This window comes from Hermetia illucens, chromosome 1, assembly GCF_905115235.1.
Source record: "Hermetia illucens chromosome 1, iHerIll2.2.curated.20191125, whole genome shotgun sequence".
NCBI lineage: Eukaryota > Metazoa > Arthropoda > Insecta > Diptera > Stratiomyidae > Hermetia > Hermetia illucens.
The window spans coordinates 62034265-62051825 of record NC_051849.1 but is presented as its reverse complement, the minus strand read 5'-3'; the positions used below and the strand labels follow the sequence as shown (position 1 = coordinate 62051825).

The window sequence follows — 17561 nt, the reverse complement described above, 5'->3', positions numbered from 1 at the left end:
CACTCTCGAAAGCCGAAGTATACCAGACGCGAATCCGGTGTCGGGTTGTCTGCTTCGACAACGCCTTGCTCAGACATATAATGGGGAAGCTTGGTCATGGCGTCACGTGTGGATTTTCGCAACTTTCACTCTCTCCCCACCGGTGGCACATTGTTCCAGTGAAGATTAACCACTTTGCGATCAGTAATAGTTTCATGACTTGTCTCTTGGATGTGCGTAACAAGACAGGCGCTAATATCGGCGCTAATCGCACGACATGTGCACTGAGTAACCCGCCTGAGGATATAAATGAGCAGTGGTCCGCCATTAAAAAGGTTCTTTTATAGGTCGCCGGTCACGTTCCGAAGGGGTGTCATAAGACTTGTTTGTCTGCGGAATCGTGGAAGCGAATCCGGGACGGAACCGATTAAAGCTCTGGTGACCGCTGCGAGTAATGGTGAGCGTGACATGCCCAATCTGCGATACCGGACGAAATCGAGAGAAGTCCAGTAGAGTGTGCGCCATGACAAATGATTTCAGTACTTTATTCCGCATGACCAAAGAGCTTACATGTCGTCGCAAATCTGTCAATGGTCCTGTAAAAGACGTTAATGTTCGCCTCCTCATCCCCGATGACGTTCTGCTGAAAAGGAGGAAAGTACGATTTTCAACCATATCACATCCAGAGAAGTTCCGCCTTTCGTGGATAAAATGACTAGTCACCTCAACGTCGGTGTACCGATTGTTGCTAAAAGCAAAAGAAATAATAAGAATAATAATTCGTCAAGATTTCGAAGAAGGGCAGCCACTTTGAATGTAACAATTGGAGCGATATCTGCATACTCCCGGCCTCACAAAGATATTAGCTTAAGTTAACTTGGAACGCATCAAAGAACATCTCAGAAGCTTGACCGATAGAGACCAGGCTGGTTTCTGCTACGGATCCTCTTGCATTCTTCTTATCATTACCCTATAGATCACTTTGGAACAGTGCGCGGAGTGTAAATCTTTGCTTCACCTGCTCTTCATTGATTTCCAAAAAGCTCTCGACAGCGGGAACGGGGAATGTATCTAGAGTGTTGTTCGCAGAAGATGTACTTCAAAGAAACTAATAGCATTTATCAGAACGACATATCATACGCAAAATACCACCTGTTCCACCAGGGTAAAATTTCAGACGATTTTGCATCTTATCACCAATATTATTTTTCGTCGTAATCGGTGATGTTCTAGACGCTGCTTTGTTCGGAGGATGTACAGGAGATCAGTGGACCACGACATCTTCCTTCAAACATCTCAACTACGCGCATGGCATCTGTTTTGCTATCTAACTGGGTTATGGACCTACAACAATTGGCTCTGGATTTGGAAAGAGAAGCAAGTAGCAACAAAACCGAAGTTCTCAGTCTGACGGGTCATCGAGTCTGACGAGTTATAATAAATAAAATACGAGCGGAACAATCTTCCGAAGTGACGTGCCTGCGGTTCTTGTTGAAAATAAGTAAGTTGAACCATAGATGAAGAGATCAAGTGGTTCCCGAAATATCGACATATGCACATTAAAATAAAATACTTGCAAACAAAAACTTCCAATAATTTCAACAAAGTAGAACGCAGCAGCAGGATAGTAGACCAAGCCCTACGGCCTGTAGATATCTGAGTTTCCTAAGGAATCGCAAGGGATCTCCAAGCGTACTGGAGATAAGAAAGCAATCCCGCTGAGATCAGGCCAGAGTGAATTATGCATGGTGGAAGCAGTGTTTTCAAACCAATGGAAGGGTCAGAAGTTGTTTTAACTGCCAAAGCCCTAAAGACCATACGCTGCTCCCGTTGATCAAGCTTCTGTGTGGTCTATCGACGCGATATGGAGCGTGACACAATATAGTTGCTGGTTTAATATCACAGAATTGGTGAAATGCTAAAACCCATTCCGCTATATGTGGTTCTTATTTTCGTCATGTTATGTAAATAGGATGCTGCTTCCAAGCCCAGGTAAAGGAGGTAATTCGTAGTAAAGGGAAAAAAGGAAAAGTTGGGATAACTCCTGCATATTGCATCCTAGCTAATCACGTCATAAGGTCACACACAATCTTCAAAAATGGGATACTATCAGGAAAACTTGAGTTTTGACTCACTTTCATTGTGGAATGTTATTGATTTCAAAGCTATACACGAAAGATTGTCTGTGCTTCGCCTTAAAACAAAGTTTCTTAATATATAGCTTGTCAACATAAACGCTTCAACTGAAGGAAAAGGTAGCGACGTCAAAGAGCAACTTTAGGATTGTCTGGAAAGCCCAGTGCTTCCCGATGACATCAAGATATCGCTCGGTGATTACACCATTTTCACGCTTGGTACAAACCAAAATTATTCGATATTTTTTCTTTAAGAAGAACTTTCATAGTGTTAATATGCTACATGCTTCCAATTCCCTAATCTCCCTTTACTGCAAGAATGCAGAACTTTCCTCGATGTCTCTATCTTTCATGGCCTGGCCTGTTACGCATAATTCAGTCTTCACACGACCTCTTCGCGGTGGCCACTGAAGGCCATCTTCGGACGGGGCAAGAGTGTGAAGAGCCGAGATAGGAGAAAGCTCGTCCAACTAATGAGGATGTGTTTGTGTGCCGATCATATGTTAGATGCAAGCGGATTTAGCAGAGAGATGAGCCGAGATAGTAGCTCGGGGATCGTCCTGCCTACAATTGAAAAGGTACAGGACCCCAAGCTAAAATGGAACATCATACAACGACCGGTGCGTGCTCAATGTGGAGCTTAGTCCTTAGTAAGCGAACTCTGAATGCCTTCAGCCGTAGCCCCGCTGTGCTGAAGCCGGAAGGCAGACTAGTAAATCCACAGTGGATGCCATCCAAGTGCTGAAAAGAAAGTTTATCACCAGAAACCGGCAAGAACACGAAGGTTCACTGGAATTTTGCTCAAGAACCAGTACCAAGAGGCAATATATATTCAAGGAGGCCAGTACAAACGACGACTAAATACCAGGCAATTGTAAAAGAATATAATAGTAAATGCATCGAGCATCTCCTGAAAGGTAAAGGTGAACAGAGGGGATTCATTTCTTCCTTCAATTGCTCTCAGGTGGCACATGGATTCCACGTTATAAGATGCGAGAACGAATTCTCCAGGGCATTTGTCGGTTCGTGCGTTGCTAAGATCATTTCATTCAAGACCGTAACTGTACACTACAGGATTACAGAGCTCTGTAGCAAACGTTGTGATCAGCATTACGCTCTCTTATGAGTATTGCCCTGATTTGACTCGGGTACTCATTCAAAGTTTAGTCGACCGGTACCGGACGTCAAGTGGCGATAAAAAACCCACTGCGACCAGTGAGATATGTAAGAACCGTGTCTTTCCGTACGACAGCTTATCGCTCTAACTACTGCGCTATTTGGACAAGCTCACATTTGGTCCCCGAAGACCCGAATGGATAAAGACAAGTTCGTTCAATACCTACCTCTCCTAAACTCAAGGACTCCCATGGACAACAAGTTGGTTATCAAGGAGGAGGAACCCTAGGTGAACAGCCAACCGGGGGTTGGGGGTCCCCTTACATACAAAAGGGGGTGTACGTTTTCTTTACCGAATATGGTCATGTGGGATATCAAACTAAAGGGTTCAATTAACGGTTTTTGAAGCAGATATTAGTTTTGTCATTGGTTGCAAAGGGGAAAAGTGCGACAGTTCGAAAAGAGTCAATTATTGCAAGGACCCGTTCTCAGAAGCTACCCAACCGGAAATTCCGAAAGAAAGCATGGTAATCTGTGCACGTGGTGTCCAGGCCTCAAAATGCTACCCGTTACGAGTCCAGGTCTCAAAATACTGCCCGTTACGATATCAGCTCAAATAAAGTTGATAATAGTATATTATTATATTTTGAAAATTTGCTGTGAATTACCCTTAAATTCATGCTAGATCAAAAAATATTTGTGGTAAGATAGTCTTTAATGGAAAGCATCATAATAGTAGTTTGGCGGAAATCCTATTATTATTAACAAAGTGATAGTGGGTTAAAGTTGCCCCTTTCGTGAGCATGAGATTAAATATAAATACTATATCAAAATATTATATGGAATCACTGTGTAGCCAAATATTTCTGCATAAAAAATGTACAAACCCTTTAATACCTGAAGCGTTTGATTTCAGTATTAACGCAAGTCTATCGGTATGTAACAAAAGTAGTGCACCATCCTTCCATTTCCCCAGCTCCAAGAACTCTGTAGGAAGGAGGTCCTTAATATCAATTTACTAACCGACAATGGGATTTTTAGGAAGGAGAGCTGGAGGGTGTCTGGCCAGAGATCTTTTTTAGATCACAATTGGATACTTTTCAGTCAAGATCTCGCCGCAGAGGTCTCCAACGTTTTCCACGACCCTATGAGGATCGAATGGAGGAAGTTTGGTCAAGCTATCAAGAACAGACTTTCCGGGCGCAATTTGGTAAGATTGACACGACTCACAAACTGGATTCAAAGGTCGGGCTCTTGAAAAGTCATTCGAGACCGCCTCGTGCCCTGCTAAATACAGCAAGAACCCATGGTCATCGTAGTGGAATAAAGATTTGTCCAGCCTCAGCAAGCTGACCAGGAAGATCTTCAACATCTGCAAGAAACACAAACACACAAGGGCTGAGTGAAGAAGTTCAAGCCAGGCATCAAGGCCCCCAAGAGGCACTAACTTTGTTAAAATAAGGACCAAATTGTTACTTTGTACAATTATAACTTAAGACGTACATTAACCTGGACTGAATGAATTTTTTAAGGTTTTGTGTAGTGGCAAGCAAGGAGCAAAAAGTACAATGGAACGAAAGATTCGCAGGACCCCGTGTGCAGGTGCTACCAGGGCTTTGCACTCCTACTCGACAGACGCTCTAAATGTACTCTGCCATCTTTTCCTCCTAGTGGAAAGATACAATAAATACCCTGGAGTCCATGCCGGAGTTTTCTCGGATACACACAGTCAAGGCGCTGAAGAGTCTTGGCGGCAAGCTTAAGGTCACCCTCCTCTGGGGTTTCTATCATAGGAATGAGCGGACTGACGGATTGGCTAAGTGAGGTCCGCTCTTGGCAGTCTGTCGGTGGGGTCAGCCCATGTTCCGCTGGTGACGGTTAAGAGTGGAATCTACTCACACTATTTAGTAGCCAAAGCAAGGAGGATTTGGATGGATTTGGCCCGTTTTTCTACACCCCAAGGACTAAGCTTACTTCCAAACCCGAAATCCTAGAGTAGGTCGCTCTGCAACTTGGTCCTCTTGTCTTATATTACAGGTTGCAGTTTGAGCATTTAATTTATTATCTTCAGTAAATAATAGAGATCGATAGGCTAATTAACTGCCTCGCTAACTTCATAATAATTGTGTTGCTCTAAAACTTGCGTCCCAGATCTATTTCAAGAATAAATAAACATGGTCCAGTAAGTAACCCCAAATTATGTTACTGCAAATTTACTGATTGAATTGATGCTGCCATCAATATCCAGTCTTCATGTTCATTACTCCCATCAAAAGCTTCTTAATTATTGCAAACAAATTGCGATTCGTTTGAACATTAAGCACTATCTATACTAATTTTAGTTTCTGGGTCAAATTCACACCTCTTCCTAAAACTGATGGCTTAATAATAATTTTGATAATTTTTTTATAAACTCAAGCCTAATTGCTTGAAATTGCTTGGATAATTTTCTTCGTCTCTATCATGTGGGCAAACTTTTTTCGGATTATATTCTATCTAGTTAAGCTAGAGCTAAGACTTGCATTCAAATGCACTTTAGATACTTTCAGTTGTCCCATATTCACTGCCGAATAAGGCGCAAAGCTTAAACCGAAGGAAACGCAAAAAAAACAACAACACCTTCTGAAGATGATGCAGAAGATCGCGAAGATACAAAATCGACAATAAGACAGACAAGCATTTATCAACGTATCCATCAAAATTTCCGAAATATGTGTTCAGTCATTAACTGAAGAAATTGAGGACCCATGAAAGTGAAATGAAAGATTTATCTTCCGACTCAATCTAAGAGATCATCATTCCTGATTATTTTGCCGTCAGTACTTTGTTCGTTTTTTGCAGAACTTACCAATTGTGAATCGGATGGAACCAAAGTGGATTCCACCTACTCTCTGCGGAGATTAGAAACTTTCGCGTGCATGCTATTGTAACAGTGGCGTATTTCACACTGTCTGCATTGGCAAATTGATTCGATGCACAGAAAAGAAAGGCAGCGAAGAATTTTCTTGGAACCATCTTCATCGATGCTTTTGGAGATATTCCATTTTGGGCAAAGGAGTGCCATGCAAAATTGGTTAATTTTTTCCAAATATAAAAGATGTAATTGTGAGATGAAAGTAAACCGCCATTGATTGGGATATACCCACTTTTTAAAAAAATGCTGATTTACAAAGCTTCACAGGAAGTAGAAAAGGCATCTAGAAGTACGGGACGCCGTAACTGAAATAATCTTTAACGATTGGACTAAATGGCGGCATTTAAGCTCATTTAAAAAGCTAATTCTCTACATTAGTGTTCTGCATCTTTATTTTTAAGTATTCAACCCAGAAAATAAAACGTTTAACATATATGTACATATGTAGTAACAGTTCTGAATGTACATAGCGTACGAATTGGCACGTGATAGAATGAACATTTACACTTTTAGTTGAAAATTGGAAATGGAATATTATCTGAAAGTCAGACCAGAAGCTGAAAGTTTACGATAAGAAAGATTCTGCGGTTTTCCTTCGCAAACTTAATAAAGAACATTTTTGTATACGAGCGTAACAAAGTACGCCGTTGATATATTATCTCACCTATTGGAATGTTAGTTGAAATTATGTTCGGACAAAGAATGAAGGGGTGTTAATTAGAATTAAAAAAGTCGAAACTGTTGCACTCTTCAATCAAAGGACGAAGAAAATATTATAGCGAACGGTTTCGAACTGGTGTTTGTATTAAGATAATTGTAATGAAGGTAATTTTTGACAGTGGATTCAACGTCATTACGTAGGTACGTAGATATATAACAGCTCGCCGAGAATCGTTTAAATTTGACCAATTAGGTTTTCCTGTATATACCTAAATGCAGTTCCACAAGAGTAAACATTTTCGTACTGTAATTCTTTGCAAATCCTAAAAGCATCCTTCTGACCGAAATCCTTAAATAATCAGTCTGGCCATATAACTGCTTGAATGCAATGCTTCAAGGATGAAATGGATTTGTTACTCGATCACATATTTGTCAGCAAACAACTTTTGGATTTTGCACCATGTAAGAAGGATTTATCATAAGGATCCTATTATAAGGGAAAATTTTAATTTTCCTTCTAATCGTTTCGTATAGTTTCAACCATTACGCGCAATAAAATGAGAAGGCCCTGGTGCGGTGAATATAAATAAACTATGACCGGTGTAAATCTGCACTGGATTCTGTTCATTTTGACATAAACAAGTTTTAGGGAATTAATTGTCTACGCCTGAACCATAAAGCAAACCACAAATTCAAATTTTTGTGAACTCAGTTCCTGCAGTGTCCGCTGGTCACATGGTTGAAAAAGGATCTCCATCGGTAAATCCATTTCATTGTTTATACCCTCTCTGTATCGCCTCCATCTCATATTCCTAGCTTCCTTACCGCTTACTGAAAATTTGCGTTTTTCAACATTTTTAAAAATTGTTATAAAAAGATTATTTTTAATTCTAAAATCGTTTCCCCAACCTCAAAACCATTAATATCCGAATCGCCTTCATCAAAAACATTGAACGGGATTTTTTATCTCTACCCTGCTATGTACTGTTGGTTCTGCGAACACTTAGATGGACAGTGCTTAAGTCAACTCGATGGTTGCAGTAGAAAAGTGACTAAATCAATACCTGGTGAGATATTACTGAAGTTTTCGACTGTATTAATTCTGTCAAATCAACATAGAATCCTTATTAATCTTCGACATCGTTTGTATACTTCACGTAAGAAGTTTTCGTCCAAATGTATGGCCAAACTTAATTCAATAAGAACTCTTAAGGAATATTTAGGTCTTTAATCAGTATTGCATAATCAGATAAAAAAATCATTTTGAATAGCATTGAATGATGTAAACATTTCTATTTAATTTTCAATTTGTTTGACTGATTGAATGGCTAAAAAAATAAATAGTAAATTCAAAACCAGTTTCCAATTTATTAAATTTTTATTTTTTAGGAAATATTGGATTTGAGTGCGGAAAAAAATTCCAAATTGTTTTATTCCCGCTACTAGATATGGAGGAGGGAAGGTTATTAAACCCTCATTCACTCTTTCCTCCCAATTGCGATGAATCTTGCGAATCTCACCGATGGAACGAATATTATAATCAATTTAAAAAGCCAGAAGTATCCGTTATTTTGATCCCAACCTATTGAGAAGTGCGTCTTTCGGAGTTCCAGAAATTTCCAGAATTTTGGCCACATCTAACTTCTTAACTTTACTTCACTAATCTTTCATTTTCCCTGGAAACGATGTATTTTTTAGGATGATGTGCGATTTATTTCTTAAATCATACAATTTCAAGCAATGCGCCGGGAGACGAAATTCCTTTATATAGTCTTGGTGTAAATTATGGCCCACATGATTAGATTTTTCAAAATCTCGGATAAAGGGGGTTTCAGTGAATTTACGAAATATGGTAATATACCGATCAGATATCGTGATGGGGCAATTTTTAAGCTTAGCTGTTATACAAGGATGTCATTACAATCGGTTCTCGATTTTTTTGGTGGGTAGTCTCTAAGGATGTGTAACTTCCTTAACTCTACGCTTTTTGATCTTTCACTTTATTAATTCCTTATTGAAATAAAAACTAACACCTTTTTCAGAAAAGTGCCAATGGAAAACCTTCATTCCATAGCGTACATGGCTCTACATTTCCATTTGCATGCTAGAAGACCGCCCCGACCACCCCACTTCTAAAAAGCAGAGTAGAATGGAATTAATAAACTTCATGCATGGGAATTTATAGTTAAAATGTTCTCACCATTTAAAGGGTCAATAGGAACAGCCATTATCATTTTGTAGCTAGCATACTGGTGGATAAAGGGTAGTATGTCTCTGGGAGGGAGGTCGCAGATTCGGGACCGTAATCCATAACAAATACCTGAATAATTCACGCTGATTTAGCATCTGCAGCCCTATTACCAAATCTGACTCCATTAGTTACCGCTGGACAATGGAAAGCAGCAGACAAGAGAACATGATCAGAAAGCCCCCATCACAGTAAAACAGAAATAAGCTATAGACTGCCAACCGGTTCACAGTATAATATTGTCTAAGAAACCAAAATTGGTACCCGGATCGGATCAGAAGTGCAACAATGACAATAATAATAATAATCGTTGGCACAACAATCCATATTGGATCAGGGCCTTGAAGTGTGTTAGAGCACTTCATTCAAGACCGTAACGGTACACTACAATAGACTGTAGGAGACAATGTGGTCAGCATTGCGCTCGCCCGAGATTATTACCCTGATTTGACTCAGGTACTCATTCACAGCTGAGTCGACTGGTATCCGACGTTAAATCACGATACAAATCCCTCTGCTACCAGCGAGATTTGAACCGCGACCTTCCGTACGACAGCCTTGTGCTCTAACCACTCAGCTATCCGGACACAACAATGACAATGGCAAGGTAAAAAGGACTACGTGTTCGGAAGTTGTGCCCTTCATTCCCTGTTCAGAAATGGAGCTCTAAGAGAACTCATTGCACACATCAAAAAACACGAAATTGGTGTCCTGCCGGTGCAGTAAACAAAATTATTAGGCAAGAAGTTATGTAACTTTCCAACGCACACTATTTCCAAAAGTTGAAAAAAACTTGGAACGGAAGAATGCGGCCCAGGATTTGTCATCCATAGGAACTGCACCTGCAGTAACGCAAAACTTCAAACCAATCAACGAAAGAATTGGTGCACTTCAAGGGAAAACTAAATTTTTCAATATTTAAATAAGTACCTGCTCTTTAAAAAAAAATGGACGACTTAGTAAAATATGAAATCTACAGTTGCCTTGAATCAGTACTTGATTCGTTGCACTCGAACGACGTGAAGATAGCCTCCATGATATAACTAAGGCGACAGCAAGTAGGCTAAAAGAATTCCGTTTCCGTTTCAGTAGAAATATGGCAATCTCATCAACTCGTTCCTCCCGCCGAAGGATACACAAAATAGCATGGGTCTCGCCACATTAGTCGCCGTTTAACCAGAAGACGGGAAACCAGAAGCTGGACGTTTCAGGTATGAAAGGTTTTGTGTATTCCTTATAGAATGGATGTTTGTCCAATTAATACCTAGCACGTAATGTTATATACATATACATATAATGCCAGAATATTCATTTTCGCCTGTTACTGACTGAAGCGACCACTTTGACCTATTATAGCTTTTTATTAACAGCGCGATTTCCGCCAAACTTGGTAGAATCATAATTTATATTGTAGCCTATATTACTGCATTCTAGGATGGACTTAAGGGAGGTTTTGCACTCAATTACTAAACTTTATAATAATATGCTATCATTCACTTTATTTGAACAGATATCGGCATGGAAGGTATTTCGTAGCCTAGACACCATATAGTGGCAGCTACGTGATTTTTTCTCAGATTTTTCGGTAGAGTAGATTCTAAAGATGGGTCCGTGACAGAAATTACCATTTTTTAGCTGTCCGCCTTCTGCATTCAATATCAGAACTGAGACCAGAGTTGAAGAAATCCTATCCGACACCTTTACTTTAATACCCCACACGACTATATTCAGTGAAAAAAAATGCACTCCCCCTTTGCATGTATGGAATTGGGGGATCTCGGCGCAAAACCAAGGTGTCTGGAGTTTCTTATTAAAGCAGGCCTAGACTGGATACCGGTTGTTTCGCGCCGTTGATGATGATAATGAAAAGTCTGCCTGCAACTTGTCGAAAAGAATGACAGTAGGATTCTAGCCGGAAACATAGAGCAGATAAAAAAATCCTTGGGCGCAATATTTCCATACATCCTTTGGAACCGGAGCCGTACAAGTACTTGCAACTGATATGCTCGGCGGCAACATCTAATGCCAGAAGAGCTCGTGTACTGGATTAAATTATTTTACCATGATACGAAAAGTAAAGTTTGAAATGTGCGGTTGAATCAAAACGTTCTGTATCTCTGTCGGTATTCGTCAGGGAAGCCCCCCATCACCATTTCTTTTTGTTCTTGTTATGGCCACTGTTACAAAGGGTACTGTCACAAAGGACACCCAACGTCTACTGCAGACGATTTTGCAGATGATTTTGTCTTGGCGTTTCATAGGGGCGCTGATCTAGAGCAACTTGTTCAAAAATGGAATTATCGCCACATGCAACAGGATATCAAATTGAATCTGAATAAAACAGAAATTGTGTCGATCGATGAAACAGGCACCATCAGTGTTAGTGGTAGTGAGCTGCCCAGAACTGAGCGATTTGAATATCAATGGAAAACTGCATTGGAATTGCTTCACGAATTGGCAAAAACCTGAGAGAAATGGCCATAAGTGGCGTTTTTGTAATCAACATATCAACGGACGTCTCAAATCCCAAGATTATCGTCTGCTCTGTCGCCCTCTATGACTCTGAGTGTTGGCCGACTATAAAAGACAATGGACCGCGTCTGGCGGTAATAGAGACGAAGATGTCACGTTGGACTAGTGGTGTGACACGCCTTGATCACGTGTGAACTGTACAAAGACTAAAGATATAGGAGTCCTACAGAGACGGTGGGGAGAAAAGGGGGTGGAAATTCCACATAGCCGGAGCCAGCAGTAGCTCTTGAAACGTTCCACCTATCAACTAAGAAAATAGAAAAAGGGTAAACATACGGAGAGGCACATACATAAACTTTGTTAGTTACGGTTATTTGTTTAAACAATGAAAAAACTAAAAGAGCGGAAAAATGTTGGATAAACATAACAATTTCTACCATAGCAAACTCTATTTCAAAAGTCTATAAACATTCATCAATTCTAACTGTTTTTGGTCGTTAAAAGCCTAAACGATTCCGCTAGTATAAACACTTCCGTTCTAATATACCTACATATATATGTACATATCAGAAGTACTTATTGATAATCACACGTTTGTGAGTGATTTCAAGCTCCCCCAACCACTTAAACGCATCTTTTCTATAATTCCGCTTCAAAGTCAAAAACCATACCAACTGTTACTAATTCACTTTCATCTTCAAAATTGGCCTTGCTCCAATGGATGGAGTAATTACCACTCAGCAGAACGCAGGTAAGTACCTAGCAAAGTAGCTCGATAGATGTCTAACCTAAAGATAACAAAATAAATTGACGGTAAGGGAAGCTGGGAGTGAAAAGCAAGAAGATGATTTAATGTGAAAGTTCCAAGTACGGAGTTATTTTTGACAACTTCAGAATGCAATTTTGGGGTTCTTCAAATGTTGCCGGAGAAAGATGCTACTCCAAAGGGAAGGATATTAATAAGTACCACGAAAGAAATTCATATGTGGTAATTTATTGAGCGATAAAAGATAACCAACATCCCTCGTAAGTCCATACCCGGTACAATTTTGGGAAATGAAATTTGTTTAAGTGTTTGATGTAGCTCATAACAAAAAGATAAGATTGTGGTATAAGATACACAGAAATTTATACGATCGAAATTTAGCTTCTTATGAGAACAGGGTTTTTTTCCGAATGCCACTATATCTTCGATCTAGGGTCAAGCCTTGAACAATAGGCTTAACAGAAAATTCTTATTCTGACGTTTTTACGTTAAATGATTTGATGACTCTGCCAAAATTCAGATATTTATTTTTATAAATCATTGGAATGATCTTGCGCTGCCTGGATTGCTGAACTGTAAAACTAAAAAGCTGAATTGTTGCTTGCATATATAATAATGTAAATAATATTGGATAGACCTTTCCAGCGCTAATAAAATCAAGAAAGAAAACTTACATGCCGCTCTATAAATTTCTTCTATTACTCCGCGATATTTTGCAGTTTTTAAGTGAGTTCCGATTTCGAATATGAGAATTGATTGTAGCAATAAAAGATTGCGACTCGTGCTCCAGTATTCGACGGTACTTTTGCTTGGTATCTAGTACCGCATCCGCTGCACAAAACGCAGCGTAATGGTCAAGTGCCGCTGGTCGGGTGGATAGTAAAAAAGCTTTCTTCACAAACAAGTTACGGACGAAGATTTTCGACGCTGAATTCTTCAATATACTTTCAAGGTGACGAATGTTTTCTTCGCGACTTGGCCTTGGTGGTTGCGCTGGACACTTCAAGTGAATTTCTTTCTGTTTTTGTTTATTACTAACGCAAATAGCTACAAAACTTGAAAAAATGCACGCGTCCGTCGTTCTCACTCAATTCCCGCACTGACACAGATTCGACCTCCTCAATTATTTTATTAACCGTAACTTTACTAACGAGTTTCAGTTTAGGTCATTATATTGTGTATCTAAAAATTACACTGATCGCTACAAATAATTTCGCGGATAATCCGATCGCAATGGAGCACAAGATCTAACTGCCGCACTTTACAGATTCGAACACCATTCTTAGGTGATAGCACATGAGATTCAGACCAAATGCTAACTATATGGCGGCGGCTAGAGGAATGGATGGTCGGGTCTTTCTTGGAGCTCTCCTACATGGCTGGAGTCGTACTCCGCGATGATGCTTCATAAGGGGTACATGAATCTAAATGTTAGAAAATGCTGCGGGCATTTCTTCGCCTCCTCTGCTTCTTTTGGTGGAAATGCTGCCGGTAATTCCATGCCTGAATGTTGCATACTATAGAAGACACGGGAAACCAACAAGTCACAATCTAGGTGCTTCAGAAGCTTAGGTGATGTTGATGTTGCGCCGCTGTTGATTTGGTCTTCGGACTAAAATTAACTGTATCTCCCATTTCTTTACTTTTATTTATATAATTATTTGATACATTTCAACGAGAGAAGCCGAGTTTTTAGCAGAAATATCAATGGAGTTAGGAATGAAAAATTGAAAATTGCAAAGGTCATTAGTAAGCGACCAAATTTTATGATAATATTTAAGAAATGATACCGTTCTAGAATGACTGTTTCTAATGTAATAAAAACCTTTCGAAGCTTTTCTTCGCGAGGTCATTATGCTGAGACAAACAACGCATATGGCAAATATTGGCAAAATTGAAGCAACAAATTTTAAAAATTGGAAGAAAATTCTCGTCTGTACATATATCCCATGTAGGAGGGAAGAGAAATTTTTTACCATGAAATCGATCCGTCGAAATATTAGTGCATTAACATATTCCCAGAGGAAGCATCCTCCATATTTCATGTTTACGACTGCTGTGACTTTTTATTTATATACATCTTTTCAATAAATTGTAGGCATTATAATTAGTTAAACTTACTCGGAAGCCAATAATTAAGCGTATTTTTTAGATCCTCTGATCTTGAAAACGGTCACGATTAACATGATGTCTATCTTTTCGAAGAAATGTAGTATAATGTAGAATGACACATGCGTTGAAGTCATCATCGCCAAGCTGCTATAAAAAAATCAACTTCATATTTTAATGAATCAGTTCGAAAAGGAGTCATAAATAACTGATCAAATTCTGCAAGAGAGGGAAAAAAATTATTCAACTTTTCGCCTTAAAAAAATTTTTAATCTGAAATGGTGTTTGGTTCCGACATTTTCTTTTTTTTGCTGTTGTTGGTCCATTTGGAAAAGGGATTATCTCAAAAAATTCTCCTGCGAAACCAAAAAGTATTTTATAATTAAAGGACAATTCATTGGAAAAGTTTATGATGAAAGGACCTGGAAAAGTATAAATGTGAAAGTCAGCTTCCGGTTTTCCGACTAGTTTATATTTTCAGTTGTCAGGTTTTACCTCACATTTTGGTTACGGGAATCTCTATGTTTGTGTGATTATTTTCAAGATCCCGTGTGCACCCGGATGCGCTCCCCCGCGAAATCTCGAGCCTGGCTAACACAGAAGCGGGTAAGCACGTGTCGATAGAGCGTTTTGATGGAGCTACAGTATTTGCGTACACACCTTCACGATCAACTCAAGTCAATTTCTTTTAGATTTTGTGATAATTCTCACCTCTTGGAAACTCAAGATGGTCGTTTGATGATCGCAACCCCCATTGCTAATAGAGTTATAATGGGCCAAAGTTGTCACTTTTGGGCAAATTCGTTGCATTCTAAGATATTGAATGTCAGTATTGTACTAAAGTGAACTCCGCCATGCTATTAACATAGTATGCTGGTCCCAAGCCCAGGTAAAGGTGGAGGGTTTGAGGCAACGTACTCTGTACTATCCTCAGTAAAACAAAAATAAAAATGCTGAGATCAGGGAAAGAGATAAATAGAGTATAGTTGGAGTTATTCTACTATGCTAAATCCTACCTGATCTCTCTTGGTGACAGGCCCCGCGACAGGTCGACCAAGAAAATGCATAGAATGTCGTTACAAACATGATGATCGGATTAAGTCACAGGCCTCGGAGAAATGCTAGGGCGTCCACCTCAGTCGTCAGGACGTAAGCAAGTTAGTCCGCACACAACGAACAAAACAAATACGTGTCTGCACGCTAAATGTTGGTACCCTAACTGGAAAGACGGAGGAACTCGCAAGAGCCCTTCGGAAAAGGTGCATTGACATCTGCGCTCTGCAAGAAACCCGATGGTTTGGTTCCAAAAGCTGCGAATGCGGTAAAAATGGCTACAAACTTCTCTATTTTGGTAACCCACACACTCAATATGGTGTTGGCATTGCCATCTCAGAGGGCTTCCGTGATGCCATTAAAGAAGTCGAACGATTTGATGATCGGCTGATGAAGGTCACCATTATATCAGCTGACCGCACTATTCACTTCTTCACCGCGTATGCACCACAGACAGGCCGACCTGATGCCGAGAAAGATGCTTTCTGGCAACTTCTCGATGAAAAGACTTGTCACGTGCCTGTTGACGATTACATAATCATTGCCGGCGACCTCAATGGTCATGTGGGTGAAAAGGCAGACGGTAACAGGTGCCATGGGGGAAAGGGGTTCGGAGCGAGCAATGAAGGTGGCGAACGTATAATCGATTTTGCGGACACCCATGACCTTGTACTTATGAATACATGGTTCATCAAACGATTGTCTCATCTTCCCACATTTTATAGTGGGAACAATAAAACGCAAATCGACTATATTCTCATAAGACACCAACATTTTACCACTGTCAATGATTGCAAAGTCGTTCCCTATGAGACCATCGCACCTCAACATCGGCCGTTGATTGCTGTCCTGCGATTTAAGCCACCGATAAAACGGCGTGAGGAACCGGGAACCGGGCCGCGCATTAAATGGTGGCGATTTGGTGAGAAGAAAGAAGAAACGGTCTCACTCATATGATTGCCAACCATTACGAATGTGGAAGAATCATGGAACCAAATGAAAGACACGATCCACAAAGCGGCCTCTGCAACCCTCGGGGTCACCAAGCCGGGTAAGCGGTACATCAACCGAGGTACTTGGCTTTGGAATGATGATGTTGAAATGAAGGTCCGTGAAAAGAAACGCCTCTACCACAAATTTCTCGACGATAAAACGCCTGCAAATTGGCAAATTTATAAGAATGCCAACCGGGAAGCAAAGAAAGCGGTCGCTGTCACCCGAGCGAACCATTTCAAAAATCTTTACGATAAACTGGACACTCGGAATGGCGAGAGAGATCTGTATCGACTTGCTAAAAGCCGTGATGAACGCACACAGGATATCGAACACTTCTGTTGTGTTAATGACAAGAACAGTACTTTGCTTACCAACCGTCTAGCCGCAACGGATAGATGGCGAGAATACTTCGAGCAGATTTCAACTGAAGACTTTGCTCATCCTCCACTTCCACAATCATTTCCATCATTTAGAGCAGTTCCACCAGTCAGCGCAACTGAAGTCGAGGAGGCAATAAAACAAATGAAATCGGGGAAAGCAACAGGACCTGACGACATCGCATCTGAGCTCTGGAAAGCGAAGAGCTGGGACCCAACACTGCGGCTGAGTGAATTCTTTAACCGGGTTATTCAGGAAGGAAGAACACCATCTGGCTGGCAAGAAAGTCCACTGTTCCAATATGGAAAAAGAAAGGTAGTCCAGCAGAATGTTAAAATTACCGTCCGATTCGGTTACTTTCCCATACCATGAAGATTTTTGAACGCATTCTTGACAACCGTTGAAATAACCGTGAATCAAGCCGGATTTGTCAAGAACTGCGGAACTACTGACGCAATACACGCTACGCGGTTACTCATGGGGAAACACCGTCAGAAGCATCGCCCTCTTTACATTGCCTTTCTGGATCTAGAGAAAGCGTGTAACACACGAACTCATCTGGTATGCTTTGTGACAACACTTCGTGCCAGAAGAACTAGTGCGCTGGGTTCAATTGCTCTACCACGATCCGAAAAGTAAAGTTCGAAGTATGGCGGGTGCATCAAAACCGCTTCGTGTCTCTGTTGAAGTTCATCAAGGAAGTGCCCTCTCACCACTCCTCTTTGTCCTTGTTAT

General features: G+C 40.4%; 1 protein-coding gene across 1 annotated transcript in view; it reads right to left on the bottom strand.

The window, feature by feature from the left end:
- The window catches only part of LOC119647031 (serine proteinase stubble), a 35906-nt gene extending 22271 nt beyond the window's left edge, over nucleotides 1-13635 (bottom strand). The window contains exon 1 of the mRNA XM_038047772.1: nucleotides 12965-13635. The gene's annotated coding sequence lies outside the window, so the exon portion shown is untranslated. The remainder of the gene's footprint in view (nucleotides 1-12964) is intronic.
- Nucleotides 13636-17561: the final 3926 nt, after the last annotated feature.